This window comes from Panthera tigris, chromosome D4 (genome assembly GCF_018350195.1).
Source record: "Panthera tigris isolate Pti1 chromosome D4, P.tigris_Pti1_mat1.1, whole genome shotgun sequence".
NCBI lineage: Eukaryota > Metazoa > Chordata > Mammalia > Carnivora > Felidae > Panthera > Panthera tigris.
The window spans coordinates 80,582,749-80,604,593 of NC_056672.1; positions in this window are offsets into that span (position 1 = coordinate 80,582,749).

Below are 21,845 nucleotides of genomic sequence, written 5' to 3' on the forward strand. Positions count from 1 at the left end.
GTGGTAACAGGTTCTGCCAGAACTTTCAGGAGGCAGGACGTGGACCGAGTGGCGTTGACGCTGAGGAAGAAACTAAAGGTGGGTGTCCTCTCCCTTTGTGTTGGACCAAACATTTCAGGCTTGGAGCCCGCGGCCTGTAAAGTGTTGCAAGCAATTGTGATTAGTTGCCAACGTTTAGAAACATTTAAAGTTATGATATTTCGTGTTAAATTCTGTATTACTGCCTTCCCCCGAAATTTTGGAAGAGGTAGAACACTTGTAGAGGTGGATAAGAGCAGGGAGTCCAAAGTCAGACCACGTGGGTTCCAGTCCCAGCTCTGCCACTAACTTGCTGGGTGTCATTGGCTGAGTGACTCAACCTCTCTGTGCTCTGGTGTCTTCATCTGTAAAATGGGGGTAATATCAGTACTTGCCTCAGGTTTGTCTTGAAGATTAAATGAGAAAGCGCCTTCAGAACACTTCTTTAGCACAGCACTGAACACAAAAGAAGCAGCCAAAATGTTAGCTATTATTATTTTTGTCATTATTTACCAGTATCAGCATCAGGCAATGCCGACCCTACATTCTCCCTCACCCATGGCAAACACCAGTCGGAGCTGAGAATGGCCGTCCACCTGAGTGGCCACCAAGAGCGGCGTGGCCGCCAAGAGTGGCCACCAAGAGCTCTTCTGTTGTCCACAGGTCCCCACCAGCACAGACCCCAAGCTGAGGCCCCTAGAAGGGCAGCCCCAGGGGCCTGACTCCTGGTTGCTGTGTGACTTTGGACTGGTGTCACTCCATCTATCCGGCCCAGTGTCACCATTTACAAAATGGAAGCACAGAATTTTAAAAGCTGAAAGAGAAGCCAGACCCAGGAGGCCACATATGATACGGTTCCATTTGTATAAACCATCCCGACTAGACAAATCTATAGAGACAGTTAGATCGGTGATTGCCAAGGGCTGGGGGATGGGAAGCGACTGCTAACAGGATTTCTTTCAGAGTGATGAAAGTGTTCTGGAACTAGACAGTCGTGATGGTTGCACAACCTTGTGAATGTACGAAAAGCCACTGAATCCTGCACTGTGAAACGGTGAATTGTATGGTAAGCGAATTATGTCTCAGTTCTTTAAATTCTGAAATGGAAGGGTCAGCGCCTACCTGGCAGGGTGTTTGATGAGGATCGAATGAGAAATGGGTTACAAAGCACCAGGCCCAACGCGAGTACCGGGAGAAGGTGAATTCCAAGCACCCTGGCCGTAGCTGGCTCAGCCCCCTCCTTAGAATTGGAGGGGCTTCCCGACTGGGTTCCTGCCCTCCCGGCACCCTCTGTGGCCAGGATCGGGTGGGAGCCCTTGTACCCTCGGAGGCCAAGGCCACCGCCAGTCTGGCTCTGGTCAAGGACTCTCTGCAGGGCTGGGTTGGGGTGGCTTCCCTGCTGGTCACAGCTGCCCTGGGGTCTGAGAAGGCCCCAGCCCCACAGAGAATTCAGGAATCCCCTAATTGCTTCCATCTGTGCTGTGCCTGGCCTAGGTCCATCGGTTTCCTGCCTGAGAGGCCAGGACCCCGTAACCCTTACCCGGAGCAGGGCCTGGCCTTTCTCATCTCCACTGTCTCTCCTCAGGGGCTAGAGCTGCCAAGAGATGGGGGCTCAGTCCTAGGACTGCATGACCCTGTCCCTAAATCTGGAGGCTCCTAGGCTCAGCCTCAGCCCCCGGGGGCTCCTCACGCCCAGCTCCCGTGGGGCCTGGTAGCTGCCAACTGTAGGTCATACCTTGTACCTCCCTCTCCTCCAAAATCTTCTGTGTTGCCACAATTCCCTAGGCCTGAAGATGTTTGGCTACATCAACCAAAATGGCGCCCCAAACACCTTCCACCGCCATAGCTTCTGGTCCAAGAAAAAGGTGAAGTCCCCTCCCCAAGCTCTTCCCAACCTGCTGGGGAGTGGGGCATAGGTCTCATGTGCTCCAAGCCAGGGTCTGCTCTGGACACCTGGGGGGCCCAACAGAAGGTTGTGTGCGCAGAGGAAGGCACATTCCCCGAGGACCTGCCTGTCCCTTGAGTGCCCCCAGGAGCATGTGTCCGGGTGCACCCAGCCTGCATGTACATGTACGTGTATGTAACACACGCTGTTGACACAGGATCTGTGCACATTTGTAGGCCTAGTGCTTCTCCCCGTGCCTGTGTGCCTGACTGTGCACAGACAGGCCTTTACAGACCTACTGGGGGGTGTCCACACAGCTGTGCTCACCTCTCCAGGCATGTACGTGTGTCTACACGTGTGGCCAAGCTTTCCACACCTGCCGGATCCTGAGAGGCTGAGCTTACGTGGCCCTGCCCCCACATCCGTACACACGTGGCTGTACTGTGAGTGCAGAACCCATAGCACGGCAGTGAGGACCGGGGCCCGGCCTTTGATGTTTACCATGAGGTCAGCCTCCAGCACCCACTCCACATGGCAGACCAGGTGAGTGACCCACCATGGATGGCACAGATGCCCGAAGGCACAGCCCAGCATCACCGTCACCAACAAGAGCGGTGACGGCACCATCCCTGAGCTTCAGGGAGCCCAGATCCTGGAGGGCCCAGATAAGCCATCGGTTCCAACTCCCTCAAGGTACTTAAGACGGCCCCTGCTGGCGCGCAAGTACAGGGGTGAGGCTGCACACAGCTGGGCTAGGGATCGGAATAGGGATGAGGAGGTATTTCCTGTCTGAAGAGTCTCTAGCTTACCCTCCCCCCCGCATACACCTGCTGGAGCCTATCCCCCAGCACCTCCCTCTCTCCTCTCCTTGGGACCCCAGGCCATGGCCCTAGACCCTCAAGTCCTGCTCCAGCAGCAGCAGATCCGGGAGGCTGAGGCACAGGTGACAGTGGCTAATGGGCAGGTGAGCTGGGTGAGTGGGAACCAGACCACCCCTTCCCATCCCACTGGCCCAGGCCTGATAGATGCCCAGGTGCAGGTGCTTGGGGCCTGGCTGAGCGCTGCCTCGGTGGCCCACAGGGAGGCCCAGGCCCATGCCACCGGCCCCTGTGCACCCCCCATGCATCTGGCACTGCAGGTCCTACACAGCCACGCCCGAGGCCCACCCAAGGAAGAGAAGGCCCCAAGAACCAACTCAGCTCACCACCCAGGAGGCCGTGCGCCCAGTGGGAGTTGGGGACTCCTGCTCTGGGCAGAACTCAGAAAGACAAGGAAATGGCAGCTGCAAGACGGGAGGGGACTTGCACAGGGTCACCTGTCCAGGCAGGGGCCAAGCCCATGTGACCGCAGGGCCGCTTGATTACCCTTTTCTGCCTCCTAAGCCAAAATTTAGGGACCAGGATCTAATCAAGTCAGATCCCCAATTCCGCTAGAGCCCCAGTGGGCTTCGAGGCCATCCTCCCAGGGAGTAGGCCCCTATGGACAGGTGGGTGGCCCAGGGTTTCCTGCCCTTCTTTACCCTGATCCTAGGGCTACTCTGGGCCTGCGAGATGCTGTCTGGAATCCTGCATAAGTCCCCCTGCCAAAGCCCAGAGAGGGTTGGCCACTTGCTCAAGGTCACACAGCAGGAGAGTTGGCCCCTGGTCCAACTGGTCCCTGAGTGCTCTCCCTGAGTGTGCCACTCCCCACAGGCTGCCCTGGTCTGGCTGAGGCTCTGTGGGGAAGCAGACCCTCCAGATAGGCACTGTCTCCCTGGGCAGACATTCCTGCTCATGGCTGGCTCTGGCCAACCTGCCATGCCTCCAGAAGTGGTCAACGAAGGCCACACTCAGTCAGATCTGGCAGTGAGACCCCAGGCCTGACTCCTCACGCCAGCTTCTCTGAAGATCAGACCAGAGCACCAGGGCCAGGAACCAGCTGTCCTGACCCTTGAGATTGCCACTCGGCCTGGGGCAGCTCTCAGAAGTGTCCAAGCCTAGGGCAGGCCTGCCTCAGAGGCATGGTGAGGCTGGAGAGATGCTGAGGAAGGTCTCGTGCCCTCTTCCATTGTTCAGAGGGCCCCGAGGCCTAGAACGGGCAGCATACGGACAAGGTCACACAGGGGGTCAGCGGTGGGCATGACGAGAACTCAAGCCCTGGCCTCCCAGCTGGACTGTGTCTACAGTGCAGACAGAAGGGGCAGAGAGCGGGCATACCGCGAAGAGGAAGCAGAGCATTTCAGACAGGTTTAACCCAGGTTCGTGGGATTATTCGGTCTCCATTCTGCCGACCTCGCGTGTGCCCACGGGCTTCGTTGAGGCCAGCATTCTGTGTTCCCGCGCACATTCCGTGTCTGTACCTGACACACTCACACTCGTGGGCCATCAGCTGGGAGGCTGTGTACCCTTGTCCTCTGTCAAGGGCCCGGTCTCAGCAAAGCCGGAGGTCCAGGTGGGTGATGGGTGGGACGATATGAAATGAAGGAAATCTCCTAAGGGTCCCAAGAAATTATGGTGTCCAACTGACCCACTTTGCAGGAAAAGCAACTGAGACCCAGGTTGTTCAAGGACCCACCCAAGGATCTGGAAATAACAGTCCTAAAATACAAAATGCTGGGCCAAGGCATGACCTGTTCTTATGCTGCCCCCTTGTGGTTTGAGGAAGGACTGCCTCCAGCTGCCCAGCAGATACCCGCCCCCACCCCCCCAGCAGATCCGCAGATCTATTGGTCTACTTTTCTCCTTCCCAAGACAGCTCCTCTCCACCCCTGTCCAGGGGTATCATCCCCTTCCTGTTTCTCAGTTTGGAGGAGGCTTAAGGTCCAGCGGCACCCGAGTTTCCCCACCAGCTCCGTGTTGCTGAGCGTGTGGTTTTCACTAAGGCCCACCGGGCGGCCCCACGGACACATTTTCAGTCCTCACCTTCTTACCTTCTCTGGTTTCCTACATAACTGATCACACCCTCTTTCTTGAAATTCTCTACTTCCTTGGCCCCCATGAAGAGACATTCTCCTGGGGTTCCCCCTACCTCCCTAACTATTCCTTCTCAGACTTTGTGGGCCTCTTGCTCCCTCCTGTCTCTGAATGTTGACATTTCCTGGGCCTCTGACATCACTGCTCTTGCCTGGATTTGGGGCTGGATCACCCAGCAGGAAGGCAGGTAGACAATTAGACCAGGAGTGCCAAAAAAGGGAGACAGGTAGGAAAATGTTAGTTCCTATCAACCCATCCATTTGGGGATGATGACATTTTTGTAACACACTTAAGTGTCATGTTTTACAACTTAGTGTCCTTTCTTTAGACCAAGAGAAGTAGGGCGAGGACCACCATCTTTTCAGTGCTTAGGGCTGATGAGTGACCTCATCTATTCATTCATATTTAACTACCTGCCAAGAACCTTCCAACTCCCACGTGGATGTCACCAGACCTGATTTCAGCTGCCCCCTGGAAACCTCCCACCAATGTCCCCCTGACTCTCAGGCTCAACGGATCCAAATCATTCTTGCCATCTCTCCTCTGGCTCCCACATCCAGCACTGATGTCACCCGGGGTAACTTCATCATCATGCTCACCTTCTCTGGCTCCTTCTGACCACAGCCAGTCCTTCACCAAACCTGCCGAGGCAATTCCTTAATAGCTCTGGAATCCACCTGCTTCTCACCACCCCGCTCCTCCCCTTACCCTGGTCTGGGCCAACGCCTGTGTCATCCGGCTGGCCCTCCTGCCCCCACTCTCTTCTCATTATTTGGCTCTCACATGCCTATCTGACCATGTTGCTTCCCTGTCTGAGCCTGTCCCCAGATCCCTACCTCCAAATACAGTCCATGCTCCTAACACTGGCCTTGAAAGTTCCCAAGATATGTCCTTACCACGCTCGGCAACCTCATTTCCCACCATCCATGATCTCACACTGATGCTCCAAGTACTGAGAGGGTCTCAAAGTTTGATGGCTAGTGAATAAACTGAACAGAAGGGCATCCCGGCTGGGTGGGGGTAGGATAAGGCTGGACGTATGGTCTCAAGCTGGTGATGACTTCCAAATTTGTCCACTCTGCCACTAAAGGCCACCAGCCTGCAGGTGGCTCCTGATCAGCTTGTACATCTCCCATGATAGGGAATTTCTTCCCTCTCGCCATCCCTGGACAGGCCCTACTGTTAGCAAATTTGGCCCCTGGAGTACATGGGGATAAGGGCACGGAACCGGAACTCTGGAGACCTTCATCCTGAGGGACACTTAAATTCCTTTTCCTCCCTGGGAGTCTCAGTTCCCTGGGTCTGGGTGCCCCCCATTACGGTTCAGCTGTGGCTCTAGGAAGCCAGCCTGGGCCAGACGGAGAGATTGCCAGAACAGCCGCCAGAGGGCAGTGCCGCCCCATACACGGGCCTTGGGACGGGCATGTCTTTGTGTCTCAGACTGTGTGGATCTTTCAGATTGAATCTCTGTGTGTGTTGGTGTGTATAACAACTGTGTGAGTGTATTACTTTGTGTGTTTCTGGATGGAGGATTTGGCCACGCCAGCTGGTGTATGTGGTTGTCCATTTTGGGGCACATCTGGGTCCTCCAATTCCCACCCCAGGAAAGAGTGTCTCTATCACTGGGAGGGTTCCAGGGAAGGACAGGGAGGAGCACAGCCTCACTCTGTGCGTGATCCTCACCCTCTAAAAAGTCCTCGCCACCATCACCATCACCACCAGCCTCAGTGGCCATACCTGGGCCTCAGGCACCTGTCAAGTACGGCAATGACCCCAGTGAGAAGGGGCAGCGGGGCTTATATTGCTGGCTGGAGGCCTAGGGCTCAGAGGGACGGGCCTTTGAGGCCCTTATGGGCTGGGAGCCATCCAGGCCCTCCCTCCCAGCCTCATATCCTCTCCTGCCCACCTACACTCTATAACAGGATGGGGTGAATATATCCCCATATCACAGAGGAAGTGTGGTAGTTTGGTCAGCCCTGAACTGGACACCAGGGCAACAGGGTGACTCAGCCCCTCTCCCCAGGCTTCCCAGTTGGGGGCCCTGAAAAAGGATGTGCACATAGCCCTGCTCACGGCTACAACAGAAGGGCATGTCTGGAAATGCGGGTGCTCAGGGGAGGGGAGCTGTCCGGTTGCCTGGCCTGGTGATGAGAATGGAAGGCATCTTAGGACGTACTTGGGAAGGGTCCTGGAGGACGGAGGAGGTGCCAGCCAAAGAACAGCATGTGCAAAGGCACCAGAGTGTGAGGGAGCACAGCTCCGCCAGGCTAGGTGCGTGCGTGCGGGGACTGCAGGATGTGGGCCCGGCGGGAGGCAGGAGACGTGCCAACACGAAGGAATCTTCCCCCCAAGCAGCCTGGTTAGGGGGACGGCCAAGCCACCCCATCCTCAAAGCCAAGCCCCAAGTGGGATCCACCTCAAATCTCCATGGCCTCCACATAACGACAGATCCCCATTACTGTCCCTATTGTCCCCAAGGACCAAGAAGCCCAGAGGATTTCTACAGCGGGAACAGGGAGAGGGGAAGGGGCTGAAGAGTCCAATGTGCTTCCTGCTCTGGGCCGGGAGCCTCGCACCTGGAGTTAGAGACCCAGAGAGAGAGTCCCAAAGTGTGTGAGACACTCGGAGAAAGAAGAGAGAAGAGGGAGAGAGACACGGGGGAGAGACCAACGGGGTGGGGTTGGGGGGGGGGGGAGCCCGAGCGAGGAGGCCGAGGACACGGAGGGAAGCGGCGCAAGGAGGGGGCAGGGCGGACCCCGGGGCCGGCAATCAGGCCGGCAGGAGGCAGGTGGTCCGGGGCAGACAATGGCGCGGAGGAGTGCGGAACCTGGGACTAAATTTGGCGTTGCCTTCGCAGGGCGCGGGGCCGCCGTTCATCTCGATGCAAAGGAGAGACGAAATGAATATGCAGCGCGGGCTGTAATTGGGCCGCCGCGGCCGCCGCCGCCGCCGCCGCCGCACTATAATTTTCCAAACAGGATCTTGCAATCAGGGCCTTATTCATTAGCGCATAAACAATTTTGTTTCTCGGCACTCGAGCCTGTCAATCACGCCGAGAGGGAACATCTTGGCCGGAGGCGCGGGCCCCCGCGCGCGCTCCCACGCGCGCCCCCTCGAGCGCCGCCAAGTGGCTTTGTGCCCCGGAGGCCGGAGGCCGGAGGCCGTCGGGTGCTGGGGTGGAGGGGCACCGGAGCACGCTACGCGTCCGCGGTCCGGCCGGGAAGATGGGGAGTGCGCGTGCGGGGAGTGTGCAGTGGTGCGAGTTTGGGGGACCCGGCCTCCGGTTCAAGCCCTGCCTCTGGCATCTGGCTCCGACCTCAGGCAACCCCCCCTCCTCTTTCCCACCTTCTGTTCGCCCCCTGGGAGATGTACTAAGTGCACTCACTTAGTGAGTAAGTGCTTAGTACTAAGTGCTTAGGGTGCTAAGGCTGGGGGGAGCAGGGGGTGCTGGAATATAGGTGGGGCACAGGGGAGGGGCACATCTGGTTCCTTTTATTAAAGGGGGGTCCACGGAAATCTCATTGTCCCAGGTCCCAACCAGAACAGGCTCCTGCGACACTGGGTGCATCTGTGAGGTTCTCCAAAAGAGTTGGGCACAGCCCTGGGCTCACCCATAAAGGGGCACACATGCACGTGTGAGCTTGCATGCTTGCTGGGAGCAGGCTCTGTGTGCCCCAGGGCGCCTAGGATTCTGCATCAGCACCTGACTGTAGAGGGGCTTTGTGCCTGTGTGGTTGTGTCCGTGTGTGTCCTGTGATTCTGTGTGTGCATGTGTGTGTACCAGTCCATCTGTAGACACACCTGTGTGAGTGGGCTGGGCTGGGGCTGTAGGTGCGGTTTCTTGGCTCCCTCTGAGACCATGGTGCTGAGTGTGGCTGCCCAGTGACGGCTGGGTGACAGATACTGAGTGGTTGAGGGAAGGCTGTGAGAGTAGGCCTATGTGACACTGTGTGTGTGTGTCCATCTATCTGTCTGTCTGTCTGTGGATGTGGGGCTTTGAGGGCCATGGGACCTGGCAGGACCATGTATTTGGGTGGTCCAAGCACTGGGGAGCTGTTTCTTTCAGAACAGATGACAGCTTCTGTTCTCTCCCCTTCCTCCCTGGCCACCCCTCCATCAGCTCACTTTCCCTGCAGTCAGCCAGGATGCCAATGCCCAGGCTGGGGAGAGGAGCAGCTTTTGCCCTATTGACGTCCTGTGCATTTGGTGGGGATGGGGGGGGGGGTGTCAGTCACCCACCCAGCCCCTTCCAGTGCTTTCTTCAGACAGTTCTGAGACCCAGCCCCTGTTGCCTCCTCCATCAGGAGACCCTCCAAGGCCTCCAGAATTTTGGATCCAAACATTCTAATCAGCTGAACTTTACATAGACAGGCCCATTGTACTGATGGGGAGCCAGAGGCCTAGAACGCTAAACAGGAAAGATACCTCCCTGGGGTCCCCCAGCAAGTGGGGAGCAGAGCCAGGATTTGAACTCCTGTCTGTCTGGCCCCAAAGTAAGGGACAGGGTCCTGACTTCTTCAGATACAAACACAAATACACACATACGTGCCTGCACACACATGCACACCCATGCCGCCCAGACCAAGCCTCGGGCTGGCCAAGAGCAGAGGCATCAGGCCATGGAGATGTCCCACTTCCTGCCACTCACCACCCCCACCCCCTCCTCCTCCCCTTCTGCAGGGCCCCACCCCCTCCTCCTATACAATCCCTGCTCCGCACAGAGACAAAGAATTTGAGGATGTGCCGGCAGCCAAGTGACAGGCCATCAGTCTCTGCCCAGACACCCTCTTCACAGCTCTAGACCCAGCCCGGATGCCACCCCACCCGCTGGTCACCCCCAGCACCAAGCCAGGAAGGGAGGTGGCCGGGGAAAGGGCCGTAGGGGAAGGCACGGAGTCCGGAAGGCTGGAGGAACAGTCTTCAACCTGTGAATCCGGCCGTGCCTGGCCCTGAAGCCTCCCTGCTCCTGTGCGTCTTGCTGCATGGTTGGCAGGCTAGCCCCAGCCCACAAGGGACCCAGGCTCTCTGTGGGGCAGCCACCCTGGGCGACTCCTGGAGGGCAGCTATGGCACCTGGGCAGGCTGGGCAGAGGCCAGAAGCAATGGCTTTGGAGAAGGAAGCCAAGATTTAAAGCCCAGCTCTGACACCTCCTGGATGACCTCGGGTAACTGGCCAAACCTTCCTGTGCCTCAGTTTCCTCAGCTGTAAAGAAGAGATATTTAACTTACTTGGCACTTGGTGCTTAGTAAAGTATAGGAGGACAGAAAACTCAAAAGAAGAGACCACTTGGACAAGATTTATTCCTGGAGCTCAGACCCCAGACACTGTTGGGAGATTTCACTCATGAGCCAGACTCCCAGCTGCTGGAGGCTACCGGGTCAGGGTTTCTAAGCAGAAGCCACACGAGTATGTCTTTCTTGAAAAATTGTCCCTTTCCAAGCCCTGTGTGACCCTTCTTATGAACAATGTGCTTTCAGGGCCAACGTGGGGCCTCAGCCTGAGCGGTCATTGGCTACTCTGCTCATGTATGGAGGCAGAACCCAAAGCCTTGAAGGTCACAGTCCCTTCCCCAAGGTCACCAGCTGGTAAAAAAGTTGTCAGGACTTGATCCCAAGCATTTGAGCACCAAGAACAGTGCTGTGCTATCCCTGATCCCACCCTGCTGCTGCCTTGGTAAGAGATGGGCCTTTAGGTTGGGGACATCCAGGCTGGCCCCAGTCCAGCTTCTGGAGCTGGACTGTCCTGGTCAGCCCTGGTCACCAATCACTGTCCCTTTTGCAGGATCACTGGACTCAATGTGATCCAGGAAGAAGATGGCCTAAATGCACGTTCATCAGGAAATACTGGTTCCAAGGCCCTGAGTATCAAAGCTCAGGCAGCTGGGGGAAAGGAGGTTGAGGAAGAGGAGAGGAAGCTTGTCTCCAGGGAGGTGTAGAGTCCAGAGGCATGGATTTCCTTGAGCGAGGCCCTCTGTAGACCCCTCCTATATCCCACTCTTCCCTCCTGCGGGCTTTATTTACATCTGGGTGACCTGTGCAACATGAGGCAGGGGAAAGGGCTCAGAGGATTACCAAGCCGAGTGACCTCCAGAAAGGCACTCAACTTCTCTGAGCATCAGCTTCCTCATCTAGGAGATGGGAGGACTGGAGAATTTTCATGTAATGAGAATTACTACTCCAGGGGCGCCTGGGTGGCTCAGTCGGTTGAGCATCTGACTTCAGCTCAGGTTGCAATCTCATGGTTCGTGAGTTCGAGCCCTGCATCAAGCTTGCTGCTGTCAGCCTGTAAGCACAGAGCCTGCTTTGGATCCTCGCCTCCCCCCCTACCCCCCCACCCCCACCTCTCTGTCCCATCCCAGCTCATGCTCCCTTTTTCAAAAAAAAAAAAAAAAAATTACTACTCCATGTTCAATTGCTTTATTCTAGCTCTAGCCCCTACCACAGTGCCTTACACATAGTAAGTGCTCAACAAAAAGTCTGTCACGTGACTTAGTAAGTGACAAGGGCTGAACCCAAAGAAAGCAGCAGAAAAGGCTGAGGCTGATCCCTGTGTTCCCCTCCCCCACTCTAGCACCAGTCCACTGGTGTCCCGCTGCGGACTCAGTGCCACCCAGGACCTCATTACCAGTGAGTGGGCTCCAGAGCCTAAACAGCTGTGCTGTCCAATGCAGTGGCCACTGGCCACATGTGGTGACCGAGCACTTGACACCTGGCTAGTCCCCGCTGAGGTGTGGTGTAAGTGTGGAATACACACCCGTTTTCAGACTTTGGACCAGAAAAAAGAATGTCAAATATCTCATGCATCCATTTTTCTATTGAAATGATACACATTGTGGACATACTGGGCTAAGTAAAATGTACTCTCAAACTAACTTCACCTCTTTTTACTTTTGTAACGTGTCACTAGAACGTTGAAAACGATATGTGTGGCTTATATTTGTGGCCTGTTACGTTTTTATGGCAAAGTAGTGGTCTAGAAGATTCTGCAGGCCCCAACCCCAAAGGAGTCAGGGGAAGACCCTAGACATTCAGTTACAGTGACCCAGGCCTAGTGCCCAGGTCGTGGGGTCTACCTCAGTTTCCCCACCTTATGTGGCCCTCTAGTCCTCCATGGTCCTAACATCCTGCATCCCACCTAAAATCACCCCACAGCCTCATCTGTGAGCTAGAACAGCACCTGTATGGGGCCGCACCCACCAACTCAGAGGGGGCCTCAGGCATATTTCCACCAACTGACCAACTCAACCTTAAGCCAGCCAATCACTGTCACCTTTACACGTCTCTAAGTCCCTACACCTCTCTCCATCCCTTCTGCCACTCCTCTTATCCAGGACTCATTCATTCATTCATTCATTCACTCAGCAAGTATTTACTGAGCACCTATATACCAGACCCTCTTTTGGGTACTTGATATACATCAGTGAACAAAGCAAACGAAACCCTCTGCTCTTGTGGGCAGACATCCTAGTGGAGAAGACGGATCATAAGGAATAAATATTATAAATAAGCAGTTATGTGTTGGAAAGGATAAACGCTAATTTAAAAAATAGAGCCGGGTAAGGAAGATTGGCCTCCACATGGGGCCCCCTGCCTTCATTCTCCCCGCTTTGATGAACGCTCCATGGGCTGCCGGCGGGAGCTCAGGTCCTACCATGCTACGCCCCTGCTTGCAAGCCCTCTCTGGCTCCCCAGTGCCTCCAGGTGAAGATCCAGGCTCCTCAGCCGGCCATGCAGAGCCCCCCGTGATCTGACCCTGCCCAGCCGCACCCTAGCTGTTCTCTAGCACTCCCTGTTGCTCCGTCTGTCAGGAACACCTTCTCGGATTCCTCTGTTCCTTCACGGGTTCCCATCCCTAGAGGATCTGCTCACTGTCAGGAAGGTCTGCACCCAGTCCCAGATGGATCTCTGCATCACGGGCCCGTGTGCAACGCCTGCTGCTGCATCACTCACGTGCATGTGGATTCTGTGTGAGCTGGCTTGCCACAGACCCGTGTGGCCTCCCCCTCAGAGACGCAGAGCCAGCTCAGGGGCTGCCCAGGTATGTCTCGACTTCCCCAAGCCTCAGCGGGAACAGCGCTGCATTCAGGAAGTCGCCATGGCAACCGCCTGGCCCCGGTGCCATCTCCCGCAATCAGCGCTGGGACCTGGCCACCCGCTGGGCTTCCTGGAGATTTGTTCCCTGTGATGGGAGGCTGGGGGGACTCCTAGCCCTCCCCCTCCTCTCTCCATACTCCCCTCCCTGCCCCCAGCATAGCATGGCAAGTCTGCCAGGCTGGGACGGCACAGTATTTGGGAGAGGGTTCCCCTGGACTGGACTCAGGGGCTGGAGCTCTGGTCTCAAGTCGCTGGCACCTTATGTGGCCTTGGATACATGCTTCCTTTCTCTGCACCTGTTTCCTTATCTGTGAGATGCCTTCCTCACAGGGTTGCTGTGGGGTCTGGGGCAACGGTATGGCACCAATTAGGTGCTCAACTAATGCTGTTATCAAAATTAAAGGGCTATAGCAACCCCTCGCCTTTACAGGGCTTCAAAGCACTTCCTGTCTGTTGCTTCACAGCAGCCCTTGAGAAGGATATTTAATGTCAATGTGACAGAAGAGGAGCCTGAGGTCCAGGAGGTGGAGAGAAGGCCCAAAGTCAGCAGCCCCAGCTGGACGGGGCAGGTCAGGAATGCTGGGGAGCCCCAGGAGAAAAGCTCTTTGGGAGGGATAGGGCTTGGGACCATCCTTCCTCTGCTGGCACGAAAACAGGTGGCCCTGCCTCCCTTCTACTCCCTGACAAGATTCCGGCTCTCCTCTCCTGGGTTGGAGCTGGGGAGTAAAGCAGGGCTTCTCAGATCCCAGGGCCCTCCTCAGTACAAAGAGCCTCGGACAGGAAGGAAGGAGGCCCGGGTTCCAGTCCCGACTGGTGCTGTGACCTCAGGACAGGGAATCACTTGCCATCTATCTCTTGGCTCCACTGAACTGGTGCTCCAGACCAGCAGGTGACCCCCAAGGGCACGTGCCACTCATACAGCCTGCGGTTCCCATTCTGTGTCCAGACAAGTTCGCGGTACATGGAGCCCTGGGCAACAGTGACCTTGAGTTTGTGAAATGCCAGGCACAGACCTCACCTACCAACTGCTGGGCCTTGCTTCCCACTCTCTTGGAGGGTCAGGAAACAGAACAGCGTCTTTTTCTCCCAGCTCCACCAGAGCCTTGAGTTTCTTACTTCGGGGGCCGCAGTGTCTGTTTCTCTATGTCCAATCCCCGCCAGAAACGTCACCCGAGTGAGGGGAAAGGCGCCATGTGCTTGCCACGTGCCTCTTGATCCTTTTGTGCCCATGACCCTATTTAATTCCCACAACAACGTTGCAAGTTAGGTCTTCCTGTGTGCATTTCATGGGTGTGGAAACAAAGGCTCAGAGAGGTGCAGTCACTTGCCCAAGGTCACACAGCCAGTTAGTGGCAGAATGGGTATTTGAACCCAGGCTGACTCCAGAGCCAAGGAGAAAGACCACTCTCAATTTCTGCTTCACCCAGTCACCTTGTCCCACCCTCAATGACAGCCCTGCCCCTTGAACTCCCCTCCTTCCTCTTTCTGAGGCCCCAGGTGCTGCCCATGGTACCCTCCCCCCCCATCCAGGCAGAAAGATGCTTAGATTCAGAATTCCAGAGCATCAGAGGTGAAAGAGCCCTTTGAGTTGACCCAGACCAGCTCTACCTGACCAGTTCTGCCTCCATACAGATAAGGAAACTGAGGCCCTGTGAGGCAGAGCCAGTCCTGGAGAATTAAAGGTATAGCTTCCCATCCGGGATGGGGCATGGTGGGAGGGGAGTCCCCATCCCACAGGACTCAAGGGGCTGCAGGCCTCAGAAAAAGGGGCTTCGGTGGAGCTCTGGGGATGCCTCCTAGGGCGGGCAGGTCTGCTGGTCAGGCCTCGCAGGGTTTGGTTTGGACTGACAGAGAGAAGAGGGAGCGGGTCAGACACCAGGGTGGGGGGTGGGGTGGCCTAGCTGAGCAGAGGGGTCAGGCAGCCTTGGCCCGACTCCCATCTGCAGCCGCAGGGCCAGCGCGTGAGGTGGAGCTGAAACATTCAAGCAGCTTCCTCTCCTTGGTTGGGAGTGATGTCGCCCATTTCCTGGATGTCCAAGAACCGGCTTCAAACAATAGCGCTGTCAGGAAGCCAGGAAGGGGCTGCTGCCCTGGGCCTGGGCCTGCCCCATCCCTCCCCACCTCCTGAGACCTGGCCAGGCTGTCCTTTATGCTTATCTCTTTGAGTCTGATGTCTCACTCTGTCCCCAGCCGGCTGTGTTTCTGCAGGCAGGCCACCTGCCTTCTCTGGGACTCAGCTCCCCATCTAAAACCCGGGGAACGTATCCTTAGTGTTAGCTGTTGTCATGACCGTTTCCACGATGGGCCTCCACAGCCCCCCTTTCATCCCTTTGCTCACACTGTTCCCTGTCTGCGCCCCCTCCCCCTCTGTTGCCCACACATCCAGCTTGCGCGGCCTTTGCCTATCTGGCTGCGGCCCCACGGGTAGCCCAGGGTGGGCAAGTCAAAAGTCTCGGCTCAGTTCTCAATTTGCTACTATCTGAGCCCTTCCCATCGGTGGGCCTCAGTTTCCCCATTTGTAAAGAGAATTTATTGGTCCCTAAGGTCTCGCCAGTGCTGGTGCTCTGTGAGGGAGTCCAGTCCCCAGCCAGATGCCCGGCACTGGACTTGGCAATGAGTGGGAGCCCGGACCTGGCACGAGAGGGCGTCTGCGTCCCCAGTACACCAGCAGGCGGGACTCCTCCCCAGAAGATGAGAGCCACTCAACTGGTTCAAGCTGCCTCCAGGCTTGGGAGCTGGGTGGGTGCTTTTGTAGAGGAACATGGCCTTTTCATTAGCACCATTGTCCACCAATTAGCCCAAGGCTGACTCACGGGGAACACGGCGCTGGGGGCCACCATTCAGGCGGGTATCGTGTCCTACTTCTCTGAGAAACCTAGGCTCCGCTGCCTGGCCCGCTTGTCTCACAACCCCGCTGTGGGTGCACCTGTCGCCTTGAGAGGGTGACGTTTATCGCACGTCTACCTACGTGGTGCCACGCGACGCACAGCCATCTTGTCACCGAGTCCACAAAACCACCCCCGAAGGGAAGCACTGTCGTCGTCCTCACTTCTCAGAGGAGGAAGCTGCACCTCAGAGACGTGAGGTGTATGTCTCCGGTCCCGCAGAGGAGCGAACCACTTCGTCACTCACCAGCCGGAGCAGCCACTCCGGTCCCGTTTGCCAAGGAAGCGAAGCGCTAGGTGGTCTTGGGCAAGTCACGTCCCTCCCCCTCTCGCCTGCTGTCTGTCCATCTCCAGTCGCCCAGTTCACCAACTCCTAACCCACAGCTCTGCACGGAGCAATGACTCCAGGTTTTGGAGCCAGTCAGGCCCGCTTTTTGATTTTGCTTCTCCCAGAGATTAAATACACATCGCTCCTGTTTTTAAGAAGCGCAAGCCAAGAAAGGGAGGTAGGCCAGTAGACAGATCATCATTATGTAATTTGGCACGTAATGGAGCCAGATCGCCCAGCAATCTTTCTGTGTCCACACGGAGAGCCACCTCAGGCCTCTTTCCGGCTGCCCAGGATCGCATTGCGTGGCTCTGTTGCAAGTCATGTAACTACCCTGACACTACTGATGGGCACTTGGGTTGTTTCTCTCTCTCTCTGTCCACTTTTACAAATAATGCTGCAGTGAATCTCCCTGTACACATCTTAAAACACTTGAATCCACACTTGCATTGTTCACATTTTTACAGATGAGGAAGGCCACACGCACGCACCTCGTACTTCGGTGGATGCAGCAAATTGTCCTCTCAACATAATGCATCAATGTATGAGTGTGTTCCCCTCCCCACGGGCTAGGAGCACACCCATTTCCCCCAACCTGGGCCAACACTCGATGTTATCCACCTTTCACAGCTTGGTTGAACTAATCAAATGGCATCTCACTGGGGCTTTGATCTGCATTGTTCTGACTACTCGTGAGATAAATCATCTTTTCATATGTTTGTTGGCCATTCTGATTTTCTCTTCTGCAGACTGCCCGCCCACAGCTTTTGCAGGTGACTCTATTAGGGTGTTTCCTTCCCAGCCACTCTGACTCGGTTCTGTCCCAGTTTATCTTACTCCTGGCCTTTTGGCTTCTGATGTTCCGGTCTCCTCTCATATTCTAGATATTGCCTCCGGCTCCCACTGGTGAACCGCTCCCCCTCCCCCATTCCCGCCCTCCATGTTGCACCAACCTCTAGTGTCAGCCAGCCTGAACCCATGAGGACAGAGAGCTTCAGACTGGACTTGGCCCAATCAGAAGGCAGTCGAAGCAGGGGATGGTCTCCAAAGGGTTCCTCCTTTAACTCTTAAGATCAAAGCCTTCATGGGGCACCTGGGTGGCTCAGTTGGTTGGGTGACCAACTTTGGTTCAGGTCATGATCTCACAGTTTATGAGTTCAAGCCTCGTGTCGGGCTCTGTGCTGACAGCTCAGAGCCTGGAGCCTATTTCAGATTCTGTGTCTCCCCCTCTCTCTACCCCTCCCCTGCTCATGCTCTGTGTGTCTCTCTCTCTCAATAATAAATAAATGTTAAAAAAAATAAAAAAAAAAAGATCAAAGCCTTCACAATAATCCTCTGAAGAAACTCAGTCTCAAATAACAAGAAAATTATTGGAAATAATTCCTAAATGGATGACAAACTCCCTGAACCTCTTCCATATCATGTCCTTTAAATGCCACTGTGGGTTTTTTATTTAAAACAAAGCCTGGTGGGGTGCCTGGGTGGCTCAGTCGGTTGAGCGTCTGACTTCAGCTCAGGTCGTGATCTCACAGTCTGTGGGTTCAGGCCCCGCGTCTGGCTCTGTGCTGACAGCTTGAATCCTGGAGGCTGCTTTGGCTTCTGTCTCCCTCTCTCTGCCCCCTCCCTACTCACTCTCTCTCTCTCTCTCTCTCTCTCTCTCTCTCTCAAAAATAAATAAACCTTCAAAAAACAGAAAAAAACAAAGCCTGAAATGCCCTTCTCATTTTAGGGAACTTTCCAGAATGAATTGCTCAGGTGATTAGATCTAATCATGAAAACTCCACCATCTTCCCCAACAGGTTGGCTAGCAGAGAAACAATGTTTCACGTAATTCTGGACATGGAAAAGAGCCTCCATACCGTCTTAGTCAAATACTTCACTTTACAGCTAAAGAAACTGGCCGAGAGGGGAAGGTGGCTTGCCAAAGTCACACAAGTCAGAGATGGAGCGGGGAACAGGACCCCAACTGTGAATGCTGCCCGTCACCCTAACGGGGAAGAAAAGATGCCGATGGCTTTACTGGAAAGTTCTTAGGTCTGAGTTCACCACTGGGAACCTCAGATCCTTGGAACCCAGCAACACAGTGGTGCTCTGTGGTCAACAGACAATCAAAATGAATGAATGAATGAATGAATGAATGAATCCTGTACCTCAAACTACTGTCACATCACCTAATACTGTAGTTTCAGATGGCAAGTGGAAGAAACATTATTACCATCCTTTTTAGCTTCAACTCTTCCACCAGAGCAGCAGAATTGATTAAAACAAGGCTTCCAGAAAGGGCATGCCTGCTTAATTTGCATTCAACCCTCAAATTAAAGGAACACCAGCATGCAATTATATTTTTTCTTACCATAGCCTAATCTGACCTTCTATGCATTCTCAGTTCACAGACAGCATTTTTACTGAGACTGTGACAGAGGTTTCTGTGCTCTTTTTGAAAAACACAAAAAACAAAAAAAAAAACTGAGGGTTTCCTGTGTTCTCCATTGGTGCTAAATCATTACAGTAGAAACCAGAAACTGTCCTTGAACAGAAAACACCCCTCATGTCTATTCTACGTGCCAGATGACACATTTATGATTAACTAAGCTACCCCCTTTTGAAGAGGCCAATAGCTGTGTAACATTCACCCAACAAAGAGTTATCAAGCACTGACTATCCACCAGCCACCATGACAGATGTAGATGTAGTGGAAAATGGGACGCGATTCTTGCGTACAAAGAATAAGACAGCTGTGATGGACAAGATGCTCTTGAATACGGAGGAAGTGAAGGTGTGGTTCACTCTGGGAGGAACTGAGGGATTATTTCACAAAGGTGACAAATTCTAGCTGCATCCTGAAGGAGAGTTTAGCAAGAGGTGGGGGAGAACTGAGGGGCAGAGGTCGTGCACAGGGAAAGGTGCAGGGGTCTGGAGTGGTGGAGAGTCCAGCGTGGATGGAGTTGGGGAACAGTGGCGACAGAGGAAGCTGGAAGGGTCTCGGTCAGACTCTGGAGCGAGCGACTAGCACACTGAGGAGTTTGGACTTTACCCAGCAGTCTGTGGAGTCACCTATGACAGAAAATGTCCCTGTCAGGTCAAAGGCAGAGAGAAGCAACTGCGTGGGGCTTGTACCCACAAAGCCACACCCCAGCCAGCCTGTTCCGGAAGCACGCTGAGCCCTGTCCTGCCTCGGGTTTGCTCCTGCTGTTCCCTCACACTGGACACTCTTCCATCAGCTAACTGGCAGGCTCCTTCTCATCCAGGGGGAGGAAGCTCAGATACCACTGAGACCTCCCATGGCCTCCCTTCCTCAACATATCCCCACTCCCTAGCTATTGGCTTTCATATCAACCCTGTTTGGTTCCTTCACAGGACTCAGCACAACCTAAGACCATCCCGTTCATCTTGTTTGTGTATTGACCTGTTGATTGCCTCCACCCCTGGAATAGAAGCCCCATGAGAGCAGGGCCCCATCTGTCTTGATCATCTCCCATGCTTAGAATGATAACTAGCACACAGCAGGCTGTAAAATACTTGCTGAATGAATTAAGGAATGCGTTTATGTATTTCCAGGATGCTAGCTGCAACTATACTCTTTTCTCTCACGGAAGAAAGGATATTTGAGTGGTATTATTTGTCATAAAATCTGTATGCCCAGGCCACACAACAGGGCAACCAGAATATCTTAAGTATGGGATCCAGACAGACCTCGCTATTTCAATGTCTCCTGGTGATTCCAATGTGCATCTGAGGCTGAGATTCAGTGGCTTTGAAGGACAAGAGTGTGGCCGTTGTAATCCGACGACCTCCATTTGCTTCCTAGATTTACCACTCACAGATCTGCTTCTCACACATAAAGCCTGGGGCTTCTTACTTAATCTAATCTCTTGAATCTGTTTTGTCTTTTAAAGTAAATACATTTGTAAATTTCAATATCTTAGTTAAACAAATTCCTGGCGACACGTATTACAAATGAGCAAGACACAAAAAAATGTCCCAACCCCAAGCTGAGACTTCCTATGTGGTAGAAGCAACTGACACATTTTAACACCCAAGTATGTCATGATCCAGGGCATAAGATTTCAGGGCATAAGAATGCATCTTTATTACACCCAAAGCAACTCAGCTAGGATTTGATCCCTACTATGATGGCAATTTAACCTCAAAGATCGACTCCTATCTCTACATAATTAATGTGTTTGTTTGTTGTTTCGTAGCAAGGAGGGGATTTGGAAGTTCTTTGGAAAAATAAACATGGTGTACAGTTAATCATTTCCTGGATGTCTGTCATGTGCAGGGCATGAGCATATAGAAATATAAATAAGAAAGAAGTCCAGATCTTACAGTACTTAGGCCAGAGGAGACACGACACACCCAGTGCCATGACAGGTGTTACGCAAATAGAGTGTTTAACGATCGCTAGCATTTATCAACACTGTATGAAGCATCTGATGCCTATCACTCATGAGGTCCTCAGAATCATCCCAGGAGGTAGGTACTATTATTATCCCCCTCATTTTATAGGTGAAGAAAATAAAGTACAGAAAAGTTAAGTGACTTGCCTAGGGTCACACAGCTATTAAATGGCAGAGCCTGGATTCAGATCCAGACAGCCCAGCTCCAGAGCCCATGTGCTCAACCCGCATGTTACATTGTGTCATGGGAACAAAGGGGCAGGAAAGACCACTTCTGGCTCTAGGAAGGGGACACTTCCTGGGGAAGACAGCATTAGAGGTTGCCTTGAGAAGTGGGTAGACTTTCAAGAGGCAGGGGTGGGGGAAGGGTCGTCTCCCAGTGAGTGGATGGCAGCATCAGTGAAGATTTGGAAATCAGAGAACACTCTTGAGGAATGGCATTTGGGAGACTGTAGGGCACATGATAAGGAGAAGATAATGGTGGGGAAATGGGCTAGGCTAAGGCCAGATAATGGAGTGTCAGAATGCCAGTAAGGATTCGGGCTCTAGTTAATAGCCCTTCGGGAGCCACTGAAGGTTTCTGAGCAGCACAGGCACACACAGCAAGTCGGATGGACCGGGGGGGATGAGGTGATGGCAGGAGACAGATTTGGAAGTAGTGTTAACAATCCAAGCAAGGGGAACAAAAACAAACCCGGACAGTGACCGTGAGATAAAAGCGGAAGTAACAAATGTGAGAGATTATGGAAGGAACTCAGCAGGGCTGGGTGTTGGATTAGAACACAGAGAGGCGTGAGAAGTCAAAGGTGCGTCTCATGTTTGACTCTGGAAGGATGGAGACACCATTCACTCAGATAGGGAAGACAGGAACAGGCTGGGCAGAGGAAAAGGGGCAGATAAATTTCCTTCGGAAATGTGAGGAATCCGTCTCCTTATTCTCAAGCCAAACCAGCCAGGAGATTTTATTATTGGAAGCTCTCTCTGCTCAGAGATCCTTCGCACTGCTTTCAAATTGTTCCGTGACCTTTTACCTACTGAAATTGAGAGACGCATTTGTTCTGAGAGATTTGGGGAATTCTACCTTTACTTAGACTCTTTGGTCCTAGAAGGCTGTGATGTGGTGTCATTCCATCAAGAATACAGGAAAGCCAAACGTGAGTTTCTTTGTTCAAGGAATTCAAAGCAAGGTGGGGGGGTAGGGGGGAGGCGAGAACTTCTGTCCAACTTGGGCAAAAGTTAAAACATCCTACAATTGAATTTGCAGCCATTAACGGTTCAGGACTTG